This window comes from Amblyraja radiata, chromosome 37 (genome assembly GCF_010909765.2).
Source record: "Amblyraja radiata isolate CabotCenter1 chromosome 37, sAmbRad1.1.pri, whole genome shotgun sequence".
Lineage (NCBI taxonomy): Eukaryota > Metazoa > Chordata > Chondrichthyes > Rajiformes > Rajidae > Amblyraja > Amblyraja radiata.
In genome coordinates, this window is record NC_045992.1 from 4,400,936 (window position 1) to 4,421,050 (window position 20,115).

The 20,115-nt window shown below is 43.9% G+C and overlaps 1 protein-coding gene across 1 annotated transcript in view; it reads right to left on the reverse strand.

Annotated features, from left to right (window-relative positions):
• lrmda (leucine rich melanocyte differentiation associated) overlaps positions 1–20,115 on the reverse strand; it is a 645,680-nt gene that overhangs the window by 107,789 nt on the left and 517,776 nt on the right. The gene's annotated exons all lie outside the window — the stretch shown is intronic.

Here is a 20,115-nt window from a genome sequence, read left to right on the forward strand (position 1 = left end):
AGTTTCACATAATAAAGCAAGGAGGTAGAAGGGCAGAAATTGATAGTAAAGAGTAGGAAGGAACTGCAGATGCTTGATGACACCAAAGATAGACACAAAATGCTGGAGTAGCTCAGCAGGTCAGGCAGCATCTCTGGAGAGAAGGAACCTCTGAGACCTCTGAGATCTATCCAAAATGGGAAAAGTAGGGAAAGTCTCCACTGCTTTGCCCAATTTAAACACCTTAATCTCCTTATGAAGAGGTTGTCTGAATTGATTGTAAAGTGAGATACTGCTGAATTAAGAATAATATTATTTTCTTTAACTAGTGCACAAAGCTCTGCGTATCTGCATAACTGCATTGTGGATTATAAATATGATTTATTAAAGACAGTCATGGTTTTTGTAAAGGTTGCTTGTTGAGTCAGCTTTACCCTTCAGTTCTGTGTTTTGAATACAAAACTCATCTCAATATTTGCTTCCCCATCCTTGCATTTAAAATCAAGTCCTTTCTTTTTCATTAGCAATATAACGACAGACAATTTGACAGTGTGATTGTATCACAATTCCTAATAGGAATCAGTGTGATTCCCATTTAAAATTATGAGCCAGAAGAGGATGTGACAAGAAACTGCAACTAAGATGAAATCCTGGAGAAACTCAGCGGGTGAGGCAGCATCTATGGAGCGAAGGAAATTGGCAACGTTTCGGGTCAAAACCCTTCTTCAGACCTTTTCTTGGTAAAGTAATAGAAAAATATTTATATTTAAGAAAGGGGAGAAGGCAGGCACGGGTTATTGATTGGGGACGATCAGCCACGATCGCAATGAATGGCGGTGCTGGCTCGAAGGGCCGAATGGCCTCCTCCTGCACCTATTTTTTTATGTTAACTGCAGATGCTGGAAAAATTGAAGGTAGACGAAAATGCTGGAGTAACTTAGCGGGTGAGGCAGCATCTATGGAGCGAAGGAATAGGCGACGTTTCGGGTCGAGCCGATTTTCCAGCATCTGCAGTTCCTTCTTAAAAAAAAAGATGAAATGCTTCCTGGTAGGCAGGTGGGAAAGGACCAAGAAACAAACTGCTGGAGGGCATAAAGTGCTGGAGTAATTCCAAGACTTTGTGTCCTTTTTTTGTAAACCAGCATCTGCAGTTCCTTGTTTCTACATTTAAGCTGCCGGAGGAACCTGTTCCTTAAATACCTCCAGTGATCCAGCCTCTACAACCCTCTGGGAGAGTGATTTGCTGACACTCTTGATAGGAATGGGGGGGAATTGGCCAGAGGGAGACTAGAACCATCACCAAGGTCACCAAAAGCAGTTGCCTAGCACTGCAAGGCAATTACTCAGAATAACTGAATCTATGAAATATTAATTATTTATGTGAAAATACTAGTTAGACAAAAATGCTGGAGACACTCAGCAGGCGAGGCAGCATCTATGGAGCGAAGGAAATAGGCGACGTTTCGGGTCGAGACCATTCTTCAGCTGATACGTAGGAAAATCCCGCTTGAATATAGCGCCTAACCATGTTTAGGAAAAAGGATTTTATCACAGGATATATGGACCCACGTCAAAGAATATTATAGTCTTACGACATGGAAACAGACCCTTCGGCCCACCAAGTCCACACCAGCGATCAACCAGATATATTCTCAATGTTTTAAATTCTCCTTCAATAGTCAGCGATTCACCTCAGATGCCACTCATATACATACTAAGAGTAATTTAAACTAACCAATTTACCTGATAACGTACATCTTTGAGATCTGGTAGGAAACCAGCGCACCAGGAAGAAACCCACAAGGTCAGGGGAAGAACATGCAAACTCCACATTGACAGCACCCGAGGTCAGAATTGAATTCGGGTTCTCTGGTATTTCAAAGCAATAGCTCTGCTAAATATGCCACTATATTTCGGCTCAAAATCACAGAGAAACAGACTAAGGGTGAATAAAGATGTTGGATACAGTACACCTACACTAACATTTGGGAGATGCAGCTGAGTAAAGTCAGCAGGTACAGTTTTGTGTCTGTGTCTCAATTCAATTCTAAGCCACCCCTTTCGGAAGCTTTAAGGGCCTGTCCCACTTTCACGACCTAATTCAAGGCCTTTTTTACTCGTTGACATTTTTCATCAGGCTAGAAAAACGCCCCGACCTACGACTAGCATCGCGACCTACCTACGACCTATCTACGACCTCGTGACGGCCATGTTGCGAGTACGAGTCAAGGGCAAATTCGGCAGAGGTCGTGAATTCAGTCGTGAAAGTGGGACAGGCCCTTTACTCAGTGGAAGAAGCTCAACTATCAGAGCTGCAGCCCTGTGCTCTTAATGCCAACTTCTGTCAATGAGAAAGGATGCAAAGGCCCCCAAAATACGTTCTCCTTGAAATTCACTGAGATCATCAAAAATCACAGACAACGGCAAAAATCTGTGACGTGACCCTCTAAATCCTAGCGCTAACCATGATGTCACTGCTTAGAGATATTCTTGGTGCTGGAGTAAATTAACATCACATTCACCCCAAATGGAGGCTAGTTTACTGGTGCATCATTTTCTTTGTCATTTCTCACTCACTTTAATCCTCTGCTTTACTTCTCATTGCTCCACCTCACATCTGGTTCATACAACAAATAAAATCTCTTGAAATTATCCCTTTATTCATCATCACCAAAATTGGATGTTACATTAAATATGATAGTGTGTTGGTAACGATACATCCAGACCATTAACCTCCCCGATTTACCCGTGTCTCATTTATTAGCGCATTTAAAGCTGAATTGTTTCAATGCACGTATGGGAAACAACTGCAGATGCTGGTTTAAATTGAAATGTAGACACAAAATGCTGGAGCAACTCAGCGGGACAGGCAGCATCTCTGGAGAGAAGGAATGGGTGATGTTTTGGGTCGAGACGCTTCCTCAGGCTGAGAGTCAGGGGAGAGGGAGACAGAGATATGGAAGGGTAAGGCGTGAAAATGAGACATCAAAGAGGACAAAGCTCAGAGAAACTGTAGAATAGATCATTGTTAGCTAGGGGGAGGTAATAACGAAGCATACAGACATTAAACAATCAGGATGACAGTCAGACTGGTCGGAGAACTAGGATTGGGGAAGGGATTGAGTGAGAGGGAAAGCAAGGGTTCCTTGAAGTTATGCTTAAAATCCATTCCTCATGATCCTACTCCATTGCTACAACCAACAAGACCCACAACAATTGAACGACCAGGTAACAGGAAATCAACATTTAGAAAGGGTTTGACAGTAAAGGTGAAACAGTTGTGTACTTTCAACACAAGCAATTATGATGAAGCTTGAACTGTGGAATTAACAATAACATGCATGCCTCAGAGAGAACCTCCCTTTGCTTCAGGTCAGGACCTAGTTGAACCTGACAAGCAAATATTTCTTCATGATCAATGGTGCAAATAAGTCTTTTAATAGACCTTGTTAGTTATAAACAAGTCCAGGGGCCAAGATGAGGGGTTCAGATGAAAGCAGTGATAAATCAGCTTCATCACAGCACTTTCTTCAATTAAATAAATTCTTCAGTGAGATGCAAATACAGTATAATTCTTAATTTAGATTGAATTTATCAAGACACTGTTGATTGGCATGAATGAATATTCACCAAACAACTTATGCTGAGAAATGGTCAGTCAAGTCTTCAACACCAATTGGGTGGGTATGTAATGATGAGACGGAAAGCAGAGTTGTTGGGAAGACAAGGCAGTTTAACTCTGATGGTCCAATAGTGAGGATGTACCCAATTTCCATTCACATTTGCCGTCAAAGTAAAATAATTTGAGCCCCATTATTGTTTTTAAATCAGACTGGTAGTAGTCTCAATTAGGGCAAGTGCAAGGGAAATCAAATTATTCTTAGCCTCGTGAGGGATTGAGTAAGCAACTACTGATTAGCATCTGCGGGTCCGGATGCAAAGTGTGTGTGTGTGTGCGTGTACATGTACACACAGGTATGTGGGTGTGCATGCATTCATAAGTTCCAGAGGAGTGTAAGGTCAGGCATGAGCAGTTCCTACAACTCAATAGTCCACGTGCTGGAGTAACTCAACTGCCAGTCCAACATTGGGCTAACCAGCCACCTCAGAACCAGCTGAAGTCATCCTCGAACTGTAGGGACTGGCTCAGAAGATGATTGTGTCTTTAAAAATAACCACTCATTTCGGATCGAAACCTTTCTTCAGATTGAAGAAAATGTCTGAACTGGAGAACTCCATGTTCACCGGAGATGCTGCATCTCTGGAGAGAAGGAACGGGTGAAGATGAGGATCGAGTCTGAGGAAGAATCTCGACCCAAAACATCACCCATTCCTTCTCTCCAGGGATGCTGCCTGTCAGGCTGAATTACTCCAGCATTTTGTGTCTATCTTCGGCTTTATCTGATAATTGGCTGCCATCTAAACTCTTTGCACATACAACTGATGAGCAATGAGTTTCCCTCATGTTAATCGTCTGAGAACTTGTCAGATGACCAAACTCATCTCTGTCACAAAAATCTAAAATGTTCTACCTTGAACACATCGCACAAATTTTCTGTTAATTGTCATCTGTCCCAGAATGTGATAGCATCCTTGAGAATTGTTTGAATTACAATGTTCCAGGTACGGGGAGAATATTCTCATGCAACGGCAATGCTATTGAATGTCAGAACTTAGGCACTGTCTTGTTGGAGATGAAACTCTGTGGTGCAAATTAATTCATTGGGATTTTCAAACCTACGTAATTCTGAGTGACATTCTTGGTGCTGAGTTTTGAAGGCAAGTCCAACTTCCCAAATCTATGAGAAACCCTGACAATACCATAAATACAATAATAGGAATTATACCGTAATGCTAGTTAGTTTATTCACACCAGGGAACAGCTGTATTATTCCAAGAATTGAAGTGATAAGCATTAACATCAGACAACCTTCAAGCATAACTCAGTCTCAGTTCTCTGGCATGACAAATGCAGCTCAAAAAGCAATGTTATTATCTAAAAAGCCTGCAGAAAATCTTGCTTTCCATTTTTTGACATTCAGATGTATTGCATGCCTCATCAATAACTTTAGCCAATGAATGTTATTCTTGATTCTGAGCCAGGGAGTGTATTCCAGAGAAATCTTTGGACAAGAGGCTTTAGTGCCCTTGTTACACCTTCATCACTTAAAGGCATAAATTGGAGCAGGAATTGGAAGAATTGTGTCCACCAGAAAAGAGTAGCAATTATCATCTTTCATTTGTTTAAGAAGGAACTGCAGCTGCTGGAAAATCAAAGGTAGACAAAAATGCTGAAGAAACTCAGTGGGTGAGGCAGCATCGATAGATGCTGCCTCACCCGCTGAGTTTCTCCAGCATTTTTGTCTACCATCATCTTTCATTTTCTTATGCTGCCATTTGGTTCCCCTCCTCCACTGCTGAAGAACTTGGCCTGTATTGGGATATAATGAAGTGACTCGATCCGAAATGTCGCCCATCCATTTTCCCAGCGATGTTGCCTTATCCACTGAATTACTCCAGCATTTTGTGTCTATCATTTCCTGGGTATTTCACTCTGACATCACAGCTGGCCCACTAACACTATCCTACACACACTAGGAACCATGTACAATTTTACCAAAGCCAATTAATCTATAAACCTGTACGACTTTGGAGTGTGGGAGGAAACCGGAGCATCCGGAAAAAACTCACGCAAGTCACGGGGAGAACTTACATACTCTGTACAGACAGCACCCGTGGTTAGGATCGAACCCAGATCTCTGGCGCTGTGAGGCAGCAACTCTACCACTGCTCCACCGTGCCGCCCAGTACATATCACTGGGAGCAACCTGGAGTTATGACCCTCGAGGTCCTGCTATTTAAAATGCTGCCTTATGCCCCTGTCCCACTTAGGAAACCTGAACGGAACCCTCTGGAGACTTTGTGTCCCACGCAAGGTTTCCGTGCGGTTCCCGGAGGTTTTTGTCAGTCTCGCTACCTGCTTCCACTACCTGCAACCACCTGCAACCTCCGGGAACCGCACAGAAACCTTGGGTGGGGCACAAAGTCTCCAGAGGTTTCCGTTCAGGTTTCCTAAGTGGGACAGGGGCATAACTCTGCAGAACCTCATCCCTTTAGCTACCTACATCTGTAGTGACTTCCAGCAGCTCTCCTTCCCCCCCCTTGAAAATGTACTGCAGCTTTGGCACCAAGGAGGCAACACACCATCTTGGAGTCTCGCTTCCTGCTGTAGAATCTCCTATTTCCCCCCCCTAACTAACGAGTCTCCTGTCCCTCAACCTGACCACCATTTCCCACTGAGCCCAAGAGCCACGCCCAACACCACAGACCTGACTGCTGCTGTTCTTCCCTCACCGCTCATCCTCTGTCTGTTTACATCAGGACATATTTGTTTTGGAGAAGAATAGCCACGGGGAATTCCCGCACTCTCTGCCTACTCCCTTCCCCAGTGGCAACTCATTGTCGATCCCCAGTCCCCTGGTCGATCCCCAGGTCATCCAGCTGTTGCACCAGTTCCCTGATGCAGTCAGTAAGGAGCTGCAGCTGGACTCACCTCCCACAGTTAGCGTGGTCAGGGACACTGGAATTCTCCACAACTTCCCACATCCTGGTGGGGGAGTATACAACTGCCTTGGCTGCCATCTCCACTGCACTGGGCAAAGGAAGATTCACGAAAGACAGAAAAACACAAACTGTGTCAACCCTTTGTCCTCTTCTTCACCAAAGCCTCTCAAATCAAAGCCTTACCATCCACAAAGCAGTTGCTGCTCCACACATCTGCACCACTAGGGCCTGCCTTCGTCTATACACCCACGAAGAGCAGCCTCTCCAGGATGCCAACTGTTCTCAGCTACTCAAATGGATTAGATCTTGTTAACTGTTGCTTTCTGTTTAAAAGCCCCACTCGTCAGCTACTGCTTTCAGCTGCTCAGCTGGCACTGACCTCGTTAGCTGTTGATTGAAGGAGCTGCTGGTGCTCGTTTACGAAACAAGACACAATGTGCTGGAGTGACTCAGCAGGCCAGGAAATCATAGATTGCTGATGTTTCACCCACAAACTCCCCATTCTGATATACTTCAAAGATATCCCCTCTTAACTCCTCCACACTCAAGGCAAAACAGGCTCTTCATTCTCTCATAACTAAATGCTCGATCCTTGGCATCATCCTGATCAATCTTCACTGCACCTTGTTTTAGTTTAGTTTAGTTTAAAGATACAGCATGGAAACAGGCCCTTTGTTCCACCGAGTCTGGGTCAACTAGCTAGTTATTATCTGCATACTAGTTCAATCCTACACACTTGGGGCAAACTACAGAGGTCAATAAAACCTACAAACCTGCATGTCTGTGGGGTGTGGGAGGAAGCCAGAGCACATAGAAACATAGAAACATAGAAATTAGGTGCAGGAGTAGGCCATTCGGCCCTTCGAGCCTGCACCGCCATTCAATATGATCATGGCTGATCATCCAACTCAGTATCCTGTACCTGCCTTCTCTCCATACCCTCTGATCCCCTTAGCCACAAGGGCCACATCTAACTCCCTCTTAAATATAGCCAATGAACTGGCCTCGACTACCCTCTGTGGCAGAGAGTTCCAGAGATTCACCACTCTCTGTGTGAAAAAAGTTCTTCTCATCTCGGTTTTAAAGGATTTCCCCCTTATCCTTAAGCTGTGACCCCTTGTCCTGGACTTCCCCAACATCGGGAGCAATCTTCCTGCATCTAGCCTGTCCAACCCCTTAAGAATTTTGTAAGTTTCTATAAGATCCCCCCTCAATCTCCTAAATTCTAGAGAGTATAAACCAAGTCTATCCAGTCTTTCTTCATAAGACAGTCCTGAGCACCCAAATAAAACCTACGTGGTCACAGGGAGAAGGTATAAAACTCCACAGAGATAGCACCCGTGGTTAGCATTGAATTCAGGTCTCTGACACTGGGAAGGTCAAAGCCCGACAAGTTGTAGGTGGAAAGATACAAGATGCTGGAGTAACTCAGCAGGGCATGGCAGCATCTCTGGAGAGAAGGAATGGGTGGAGTTTCGGGTCGAGACTGTCCTTCAGACATTGTAGGTGGATGATTGTGAGGGGGGGTTCAACAGGCAGATGGATGGAGTAAGTAACAAAGGCTGGAGGTGAAAAGGAGAGAAACGGGTGCCAGATAAGTAAAATGTAAAGCCAGAGGGAGGGATATCGGTGAAAGGGGGTGGGGGTGATAAAAGGTGAATGAGTGACTAGGATATGGGGGATGAATAAACGAAGGCAGGGAAAAGAACACTGTAACTGGGGCAGGGTAATGGGAGAAATAGGTGCACACAGGCAAGGGTGGGTCACAGGGAGGGGAGAGAGGATAGGAGCGTATTACTTTGAATTAGATAATTAAATGTTCATACCATTGGGCTGTAAGTGGGATATGCGGTGCTGTTTCTCCAGTTTGTGTGTGGCCTCACCCTGGCAATGGAGGTGTGGCCCAGGACAGAATGGTTGGTGTGGGTATGGTGAAAGAAGGTTGAAAATGGTTCACCACCAGGAGATCCAGCAGTCCTTGTTCAGAGGGGCAGAAACGCCTAGTTCACTGAGTTCCTCCAGCACTTGGCATTTTGCTCAAGATTCTAGCATCTGCAGTTTTTTGTCGCCAATAAAATAGTTGCCACGTGCTCCACTAAAAAAGACGCCAAACAAAGGGTGGTGGGTGTATGGAACAAGCTGCTGAAGGAGGTAGTTGAGGCAGGTACTATCGCAACGTTTAAGAAACATTTGGACAGATACATGAATAGGACAGGTTTAGAGGGCAGGCAGGTGGGACTAGTGGAGATGGGGCATGTTGGTCGTGCGGGCAAGTTGGGCCAGAGCCTGCTTCCACACGGCATGACTCTAGGACGTATTAACTGAGAAGTCACAGGTCGGCACGGTGGCGCAACGGTAGAGTCACTGCCTTTCAGCGAATGCAATGCCGGAGACCTGGGTTCGATCCCGACTGCGGGTGCTGTCCGTACAGAGTTTGCATGTTCTCCCCGTGACCTGCGTGGATTTTCTCCGAGATCTTCGGTTTCCTCCCACACTCCAAAGACGTACAGGTATGTAGGTTAATTGGCTTGGTAAATGTAAAAATTGTCCCTAGTGTGTGTAGGATAGTGTTAATATGCGGGGATCGCTTGTCTGCGTGGACTGAAGGGCCTGTTTCCACGCTGTATCTCCAAACTAAACTAAAACTGAAAGTCGTTTGGAGCATTTTCAATCATTTTCACTTTACACTTAATTCCACTTGCACTGTGCAAGGGATCAGATGATAGCCGATCGTATGCTGAAACTGGCTCAATTTGAAGACTTGAGTCTGAAGAAGGGTCTCGACCCAAAATGGTCTCACCCATTCCTTCTCTCCGGAGACACTGCCTGTCCCGCTGAGTTACTCCAGCATGTTGTGTCTATCTTCGGTGTAAACCAGCATCTGCAGTTCCTTCCCACACATTAATTCCTACAATGTGGAGATGCAGATGCACAGTGTTATGACCAGAGGCAGTTGCATACAACAGGCAGTTAATGGCTCATTACAGTAAGCCCAACATTTCCAACTCAACGCTGAATTTGCATCCAAATGTTAAGCTTGTGTATTTTATACCTGTGCATGCAAACGCTCAGTGAGTGATTTATAGCATAACTTTGCCAGAGGCTAATCTCAAATTCCAGTTTAAACTGAAAGATCTCAAACAGGCAAGTCTTGTGTTGCAGGTCCAGCTGTCATACTGAAGTGTAAAGGGTGGTTTAATAAATCATAGGAAGTTTTTTTAAAAAACACCTATTTATAGTCAGCAGATCCTACACGTGGGAAGATAGCTACACCGGCTTGCTGTGCTATGTTTTCCCAGGCTATTTTACTTACTTTTAATCATAAAACATCTGCTCTTGCTTTTTTTTTTTAAACATATTCTTCACAGAGAAAGTTCAGAGTTTCAGTCCTGTACTTTCTTTTTCAAATTAGCTGGACAGAGATTTGAAATACCTTTTAAAGCCCCTTTTCCAGATCCATGGGATTCTTGTACTTCCTCGAGAGCTGTTAAGTGCTCAAGAGTTGATCTTTTCCATCTCAGAGCAGCATTGAGAACTAATTGGCAGAAGCTCCCATCAAGTCTACTCCGCCATTCAATCATGGCTGATCTATCTTTCCCTCTCAACCCTATTCTCCTGCCTTCTCCCCGTTACCCCTGACAGCCGTACTATTTGTACCCGTACCCACACGCATCGCCGAGACCAAACGCAGACTGGGCGATCGTTTTGCTGAACATATTTGCTCGGTCTGCCTGAACCTACCTGATCTCCCAGTTGCCAAACACTTTAGTTCCTCTTCCCATTCCCACACTGACCTTTCTGTCCTAGGCCTCCTCCATTGTCTAGTGAGGCTAAACGCAAATCGAAGGAACAGCATCTCATATTTTGCTTGGGCAGCTTACAACCCAGGAGTATGAATATTGATTAATCTAACTTCAAGTAACCCCTGCATTCCCACTCTCTCCATCCCTCCCCCCACCCGATCAAGTCACACCAACATCCATTCTCATCTTGCTACAGCTAACAATGGCCTCTTTCTTTTATCATTGCTACTTTATTGCATATCTTTGATTCATTTGTTCTATATATCTCTACATCATCGTTTGTATCTTTCATTTCCCCTTCCCGTGACTTTCAGTCTGAAGAAGGGTCTCGACCCGAATCGTCACCCACTCCTTCTCTCCACAGATGCTGCCTGTCCCGCTGAGTTATTCCAGCATTTTGTGTCTATCTTCGGTTTAAACCAGCATCTGCAGTTCCTTCATAAAAAAAATCCTTAGCCTGGTCAACAGTGATGTTGCATTAGGGATTCTAAGTTAAAATTGTAGATTACCGCTGGATCTTCTCAAATATATTTTGAACTAAATTGACCGAGGCACACAGTGACAAATCAGTTCTTCGGAATCACTTCTGCCGTTAAATTGTTTCATGTCATCAATCCCTGTTTTCACATTCACTAATAAATCAAGAAGTCTCCGTAAGTGCCACTCCAGAAAGCATTGCATCGTGTGGATATGTAATCCTCACCGCGTAAGCAGCAGGAACATTGCTGGTTAAAAAAAAATCTTTCATATTAGAGGCAGTGCAGCTGTTAGAACACAGCCCTGTGATGAATATCTCATTTCCTATGCATGACATCCATTTCTGGCAAATTATTGCCACATAAATTTCTTGTCAACAGCAACGGCCAATTAATTAAGTTAAAAATTTACTTCTGATCACAACTATAAACCAAATAGAACAGCAAGGCAATTTCCCAGTTAACAAAGCAACTCCGGGTCAGTTTAATGAATAATTTTTAACCCTGTTATCAAACAAAGACAAGCCAATATCTCAGAAAGCTGACAGCAAAAAAAAAAAAAGCTGATGTTTGTCAAGCCAAAAGAGCGTTACATGCGCTGGGACAAAGGGAGTGGAAAGTACAAGGCAGAAGATTTTTCTCCGTCGGAAACCATTTATGTTATCGGAGAGGTTAAGATCAGAAGGTGCCCATTATACATTTTAACATGAAAGCAACGAACAAAACAACACGAGGTTCAAAAAGTACTTGCACTAAAAGAATCAGAGTACATGTATAATTTGAAAGACTCTTATGCACGCACATGCACTCTGCAAAACTGTACACCGACTGACTGGACTGAGATCAACAGCAACGTATATTATCCTGTTCATTTTGAATTTGTCTTAAAGTGGGATTAATGACTGCTTAGCTTGCTGACCCACTGCTCTGGTGAATTGTTTAGTTCTTCCCAGGTCAGGCCAAGAGCTGAGGCATCTGGTTTGAAATATATTGTGGAACTCTGGTCAGCTGAGAATTTTGCCTTGACAATATTCTGTCAAACAATCAAATAACAAGTTGCATTGAACTTTTTTTTTTTCCCCTGCAAGCTAATAAATTCAAGAGTATTATCAGTGACCCTTTCCATTTTAATAGTGACACATTTCTGGTGAATTACAGGGCAACTTCATCCAACAGGCCTTGGGCCAATTTCTTCCTTTTGTGTGAATGTTGTCTCCCACACAACCTCCCAGCCTGGTAATAAATCAATGGAAGTATCACAGCGCACTTGGTTACCGTGCGTCACTGGGGGGAGCAGGATGTGTCTGGGTGTAATTCTGTCTATCAAACTAATATATTATATCAGTAGCTTTGTAATCTTCTGCAGTAAGTTATGGAAACCGACACAAAGAACCTGCGTCTTAAAGCAACATGCTCATGAAATGTAAAAATCAATCCAAGGTCCGCACAGTGTTTTATCGTTCCTTGTCACACGATCATAGAAGTACCACGAGGTCCACAATGTTGTCAAGGTTCACAATGTGAAAGAACTGCATTTTTGATTGAAAGCAAAATACTTCTATCAGGAGCCTGCTTAAGTGTCAGAGCAAGGGGGAGGGAGGGCAGGGATTATTGCTGCCCAACTGAGCATAGGTTAGTGTGTGAGTGTGAAGGTCTTGATCTTCAAACATCTTTTACCTCAGATGACCGATGGCTGTGCTGGTGCAGTGAAGCCAATGGTAAGTTTTACCAGGGATGTCTGCCTTCACTGTCACATAGTTCCCAAGTTACGGGCATCAGTCCACAACCTCCAGGTGGACACGTCTTGTCAGTGTGTCTTGTGAGATAATGAGGGAAGGTTGATTAGAGGATCTATCTTTGCAGATGAGGCAAGTACAATAACATTTACCTCAATTACATGCCTAGTTTTTGTTCTCCCATACTTTAACTGTGTAAAAGCATTGTAGATTCTCATGTGGCATTCGGATTGGGTTTTTTGGTTAAACATTTAGATTGTGTGTTTGTCAACATGTGTTTATCAGCTTATGACTGAATATGAAGTCAGTTATTGCCCTATAGAATAAGTGTGTATAGGGAGTTTAGATACTACTTTGGCATTTGACTTGGTTTTCTTGGTTGAGTGCACATCCTGGTGTTATGGCACAAGAACTTTGTGTTTTAATAGTAATTCAATAAAATTCACCCCGACATGAACAAAAAGTGATCATGTCACAACGTGCTGGAGGAACTCAGCGGGCCAGGCAGCATCTCTGGAGGGGATGGACAGGTCATGCTTCGGGGCAGGCCTCCTCTTCAGACTGAAGACAGGTATGTGGATAGGAAAGGTTTTGGGGATATAGACCAAATGCAGGCAAATGGCTCTAGCTTAGATTGGACATCTTAGTCAACATGGACTAGTTCGGCTGAAGGGCCTGTTTCAATGTTGTAGGGCTCAATATGAAGTGTAAAACTCATATTTTTGTATTCTTTTGTTGCAGGTGAAAAGCAGTTTACTTACACATGTGTGCATCAAGCACTTTCAGGAGTCCCAAACTCTCATTGTACTGATTGGCATCTGGACAATGTTGGCTGAAAACCAGACAATGTTGGCTGAGTCGGGTGGCGCCAGCTATGGCTGCCTCGCCAACAGTCTGTCTGTCCCTTCCTTCTTTGTCGTTTGTTTGTATGTGTTAAATGTATGTTTATAGTGTACTTTAGTTGGGGGAAACTTTTTCTAATCTCTTAACTTCGACATGGGCAAATGCAATAGAGCATCTTGGTCGGCATAGTCGAGTTGGGCCGAAGGGCCTGTTTCTGTGCTGTATGACTCCATGCCTCGAAAGTCTGTGGTTCCCACATTCGCCTCATCAGTCACCTCTGAACCTTACAGATCAAGAGTGGAAGCAAACCATGTTCAGTTGCACGGGGCTGCCTAATAAGATCCTTTCTTTCTACAAGGAAACTGCTGCTGATAGTAGGAATCTGATAAAGGACCCAAAATACCAGAAATGCACAGCAGGTCAGAACCTTTTTCACCAGGGTGGAAATGTCAAAGACTACAGGCTTTAGCTTTAAGCTGAAAGGAACAAAGGTTAAAAGAGATGTTTGAGGCAAGTTTTCTTTTTACACAGATAGTGGTGGGTGCCAGGAATGAGCTGTCAGGGGTGGTGGTGGAGGCAGGTACAGTGGGAGAGCTTAAAAAGGCTTTAAGATAGGTACATGAAAATGCAGGGATTGGAGGGATGTGGAACTCATCCAAGCAGATGAGGTTTATTTTTCTAGGCAAGATATTCAGCATAGACATTGTGGACTGAAGGGCCTGTTAAACCCCTGTCCCACTTAGGAGACCTAAACAGCAACCTCTGGTGACCTTGCCCACCACCCAAGATGTCCATGAGGTCACCGAGGTTTTGGTCACTCTCCCTAATGGTCGAAAGTGGTTTCCGTGTGGTCGAGGCTTCATCTAGGTTGCTGCTATTTTTTCATCATGATTAAAATCGGCCTTGACTAAAAATAGGTTGCCGTTTTTAAAAATTGATAATTTTTTTGTCGCAGGTCTAGTCGAAGCCGGTTTTCTTCATAGTCGAGGAAGGTTTTCAACATATGCGTGGGAGGTGGTAAGAGGTTGCAGGTCATCTCGACCTTGATTTTTATATTTTGGGTGGCGGGCAAGATCACCAGAGGTTGCTGTTTAGGTCTCCTAAGTGGGACAGGGCCTTTATACTTATGGGACGACAGATGGCACAATGGGCAAAGTGTTCGGCTGGCAACCGGAAGGTAGCCGGTTCGAATCCCGCTTGGAGTGCATACTGTCGTTGTGTTCTTGGGCAAGACACTTCACCCACCTTTGCCTGTGTGTGAATGTGTGTGAATGTGCGTGAGTGATTGGTGGTGGTCGGAGGGGCCGTAGGCGCAGATTGGCAGCCACGCTTCCGTCAGTCTGCCCCAGGGCAGCTGTGGCTACAGAAGTAGCTTATCACCACCGAGTGTGACTGAGGAGTGAATGAATAATGCGATGTAAAGCGCCTTGAGTATTAGAAAGGCGCTATATAAATCCCATCCATTATTATTATTTATACTGTGCTGTTCTGTTCCATGTTAGGCAACGTGTGTGGAGAGAGAATCAGAGTTAACATTTCAGGATGATGAGCTTCCATGAGTCTACCTGCCCATAAAATTAGTTTCCTTTAGTTTAGAGATGCAGCATGGAGACAGGCCCTTCGGTACACTGAGTTCATGTCGATCATTCATCGATCACCCGTTCACACTAGGTCTATGTTATCCCATTTTCTAATTCACTCACTGCACACTAAGGGCAATTTGCAGAGACCAGTTAACCTACAAACATGCACATCTCTGGGATGTGGAAGGAAACCGGAGCACCCAGAGAAAACCAACGCAGTCTCAGGGAGAACATGTAATCTCCACGTAGACAGCACTTGAGGTCAGGATGGTTCAACAATTCCAGACAATTAGCAATTCTAGGTCTTGAATCTCCCATAGATTTATATATTCATAGCAATCTCCTGCAAGTCATGTCAGATTATTCATCTTCACCGATTAACATCTCCCAACCTACTTTTGTGTTATTCCCTAAAGCCTTTACAGGTACTTTCACCAGCTCCATCATATTGTTCTCATTTCTACTCTCATTGCTTCTGGCTGATTACTGACCTTTCATTGATCATTAACCTGAAACATTGACTGATTCTCTCACCACAGTCACTGTCTGACCAGCAAAGCATTTCCAGAACTTTCTATTTTAATGTACATTTGGTTGCCACCTTTATTTGTAAGCACCCTCCTCCTGCACCTATTTTCTATGTTTCTATGGGTTATTGATTGGGGACGATCAGCCATGATCTCAATGAATGGCGGTGCTGGCTCGAAGGGCCGAATGGCCTCCTCCTGCACCTATTTTCTATGTTTCTACATTTTGTTGGTCTTCAAAAACAACTTCAACAATTAAATAGTCAACTAATGGCTTTGGCACAGTTGTAGACACCCTATACAGTCCATTTAAGTGCCTTTTACAGAGGAAATGATTCACATAAAATACCCCTGAATTATTTTAAAAGCTATTTCTAACTTTGACTTTGATCCTATTCCAAACACCTTTAATTGGTGACAGAGCTAAAAAATAAAACTATCATTCTAATCCAAAGAACACATGGAGAATGCTTTAAACTCCATCTGGTCAATCAATGTGCTTACCAGCACATTTTTGACTTCATTCACTGGCTAGCTCTGTTGATAAGCAATTTATGAGAATAAGCTGGGAAGAGTGCAGATAAGTTTTATCAGGATGTTGCCAGGATGTGCAGGCCTGAGCTACAGGGAGAGGTTGAGACATTAGGCAGGCTAGGACTTCATTGCTCTGAATGCACAGGGGTCTGAGGGGTGATATTGCAGAGGCGTGTAAAATCATGAAGGGAATAGATAGGATGAAGGCACAGAGTATTTTTCCCAGGATAGGGGAATCAAGAAGTAGAAAGCATAGGTTTAAGGTGAGAGGGGAAAGATTTAATAGGAACTTGAGGAGGTGGGAATATATCCAGTCAAACATAAAAGGGTGCAGACAAGAAACTGTGGATGCTGGAAATTTGAACATAAAACAAAGTGCTGGAGGAACTCGATGGGTCAGGCAACAACTGTGGAGGAAAATAGGCAACAGCATTTCGGGTCAGGATCGTTCTTCAGATTGAAGAACGGACCCGAAAGATGGTCAAGTCAAGTCACTTTTATTTATATAGCACATTTAAAAAACAACTCTCGTTGGCCAAAGTGCTTTACATTGGTATGAGAATAGTATAACAAACAAAGGCAAACAACAGAGGTTCATAGATTAAAAACAAACATCACTACATACATGTAGCCCTCGCTCAGAGGACGTCAAGAAAGGCTTGGGAGTAGAGATGAGTTTTAAGTCTCGACTTAAAGGACTCGATGGAGGGGGCAGTTCTGATGGGAAGAGGGATGCTGTTCCACAGTCTAGGAGCTGCAACCACAAAGGTGCGGTCGCCCCTGAGCTTATGCCTAGACCGCGGGATATTCAGCATCCCACAGTAAATGTTAATTTGTGTTTATTGTGTGTTTTTGTCATTTTGTACTATAAGTAGGACTGCAAGGCAACAATAAAGGCTACTTTGACTTTGACTTTTGACTTTACTTCCACAGATGCTGCCGGACACACCGAGAACCTCCCGCACTTTATTTTTAACCACAAGAGGGCTTTCTACTTGATGGCGGCAAGATGCAACGTTGCGTGCGTAAGGTCAAAGATACTGAGCAGGAACACACATGGTCAAAACCTTTCGCACTCAATGTGAAGTAAATCCTAAAAATGTAACAGCTTCTAATTTCCCTCCCACAGAGTGCTTTTAAGATTGAAGAAAATGGTTGAGTGGAAATTATTTTTCCAATCTTTAGAGAACAGTCAGTGAATCCTCTCAAACTTTCATGGTGGCATCCAAATGATAGATTTTCATGCCATTGTCTCCGTCTGATGATTCCATTCACTGAATCGCTTAAATTACTTCACAGTAAAGTGTTACATCCTCAATGGGATGACAGCTTCAATAGCTATTCCTAAGCACTATTCAAGTCATTTTCAAGGACAACAGTGTCATTTGCAGTCTAGGTTATTCAGAACCTTAGCAATGATGTGCCTTGCACCATATTGTGTTGGCTCTGCAGCTTGAAACTCAATCACTGCAGCACAAGAACAAAGGGAACCCCGAAAAACAAGTACGGAGATGTTTCTGATCAGCTGCATTTGTAAACTCAATTTTTTTTACTGAGGTTGGTATCTTGCAAGGCAGGGATATTTAAAAATATAAACAGTGGTGAAGTTGCTGCCTCACAGCATCAGAGACCCAGGTTCGATCCTGAGTTTGGATGCTGTCTGTGTGGAGTCTGCACATTCCCCCTGTGTCTCCCAGTTGCTCAGCCCTTTAACTCCCCCTCCCGTTCCCAATCTGACCTTTCTGTCCTGGGCCTCCTCCATTGTCAGAGTGAGGCCCAGAGCAAATTGGAGGAACAGCACCTCATATTTCACTTGGTAAGCTTAAACCCCAGCGGTATGAACATTGACTTTTCTAACTTCAAATAGCACTTGCTTTCCCTCTCTCTCTCTTCATTCCCTCCTCCTTCCCAGTCCCCCCACCAGTCTTACTGTCTCCGATGACATTCTATCTCTGTCCCGCCCACTCCCCTGACATCAGTCTGAAGAAGGGTCTCGACCCGAAAGGTCACCCATTCCTTCTCTCCGGAGATGCTGTCTGTCCCGCTGTTAGTCCAGCATTTTGTGTCTACCTTCGATTTAAATCAGCATCTGCAGTTTTTTCCTACACTCCCTGTGACCACGTGGGTTTGCTCCAGGTGCTCCGGTTTCCTCCCACATCCCGAAGACGTGCGGGTTTGCAGGTTAATTGGCTGTAAAATTGCCCCAAGTGTGTAGTGAGTGGAGGGGAAAGTGGGATTACAGGGAACTAGTGTGGGTGGGTGATCGCTGGTCAGCTTGGGCTCGATGGGCCGAAGGGCCTGTTTCCATGCTGTGCCTATAAACTAAACAAACCTAAATAACATTGAATCCACACACAATGAATGAGGTACCCCACAGAAAATCAGATCAGTGGCCATTATATGTCAATTAGTCGAGGGCATTGTTCAAATCTAACATAAACCTAACATTATAGAGGTTGAAGAAGGGTTTCGGCCCGAAACGTCGCCTATTTCCTTCGCTCCATAGATGCTGCTGCACCCGCTGAGTTTCTCCAGCATTTTTGTGTACCTTCGATCTTCCAGCATCTGCAGTTCCTTCTTGAAAACATTATAGAGGTTGCGCTGCTCCCTAAAGTCTGTGTAGGTTGGAACTGATCAAGGTAGCTTCACTTTCTTAAAATGCTGCCCAATTTTTCATCCCAGAATGTGGTTAATAAATTTTCATCTGTGAAGGTTTCTATTATACCTAATGTACATTTTAGCAATAACTGTCGTTATTCTCTGTGGTTTTTATTAAGTACTTTCCCCTTCTTTGGCAGTGATATAGTGATGTCTGTCTAATACTTGGGCTGCTCTGTGATTTGCAAAGACATGTTGACATCTCTCATGGAGAGAATCCATCGAATTATGTCTTCGCAGTTCAGGGATTCCATTCAACATATATACATATTTTCTTAAAACACACAAGGAGGTCATTCAGCCCATCTAGTCCATGCCAGCTCCCACAGCATTTTCCATCAGTCCCATTCCCAACTTATTTCCTTGCAATCAACTGCTCCTCACAATCTCATAAACTCCTTGCCCCCCCCAATCCTCATATCTCAAGAGTCAAGTGTATAGGAAGGAACTGCAGATGCTGGTTTACACAGAAGATAGACATAAAATGATGGAGTAACTCAGCGGGACAGGCAGCATCTCTGGATAGAAGGAATGGGTGATGTTTTGGGTCGAGACCTTTGGGTCGAGACCTGAAACGTCACCCATTCCTTCTCCCCAAAGATGCTGCCTGTCCCGCTGAGTTACTCCAACTTTTTGTGACTATCCTCAAGAGTCAAGAGTGATTTATTGTCACATGTCCAAGATAGAACATTGAAATTTTTACTTGCAGCAGCACAGCATCTAAACATAGTGGTCTGTAAACCATATAATAACCATATAACAATTACAGCACGGAAACAGGCCATCTCGACCCTTCTAGTCTGTGCCGGACACGTATTCTCCCCTAGTCCCATATACCTGCGCTCAGACCATAACCCTCCATTCCTTTCCCGTCCATATAACTATCCAATTTATTTTTAAATGATAAAAATGAACCTGCCTCCACCACCTTCACTGGAAGCTCATTCCACACAGCCACCACTCTCTGAGTAAAGAAGTTCCCCCTCATGTTACCCCTAAACTTCTATCCCTTAATTCTCAAGTCATGTCCCCTTGTTTGAATCTTCCCTACTCTCAGTGGGAAAAGCTTATCCACGTCAACTCTGTCTATCCCTCTCATCATTTTAAAGACCTCTATCAAGTCCCCCCTCAACCTTCTGCGCTCCAAAGAATAAAGCCCTAACTTGTTCAACCTTTCTCTGTAACTTAGTTGCTGAAACCCAGGCAACATTCTAGTAAATAAACAATATAATAAACAAGGAAAAAAATGTTTGGCAATTTACAGGAGCCTATTGACCAACCAGTGTGGATTTACTACATGGAAGGAAAGCAGGGAATCAAGAGGGAAACCTATGCCATCATATGGAGGGCGTGTAAACTCCACAGAGACCGGTCCCGAAGTCAGGATCAAACTCAGGTAGCTGAAGCTATGA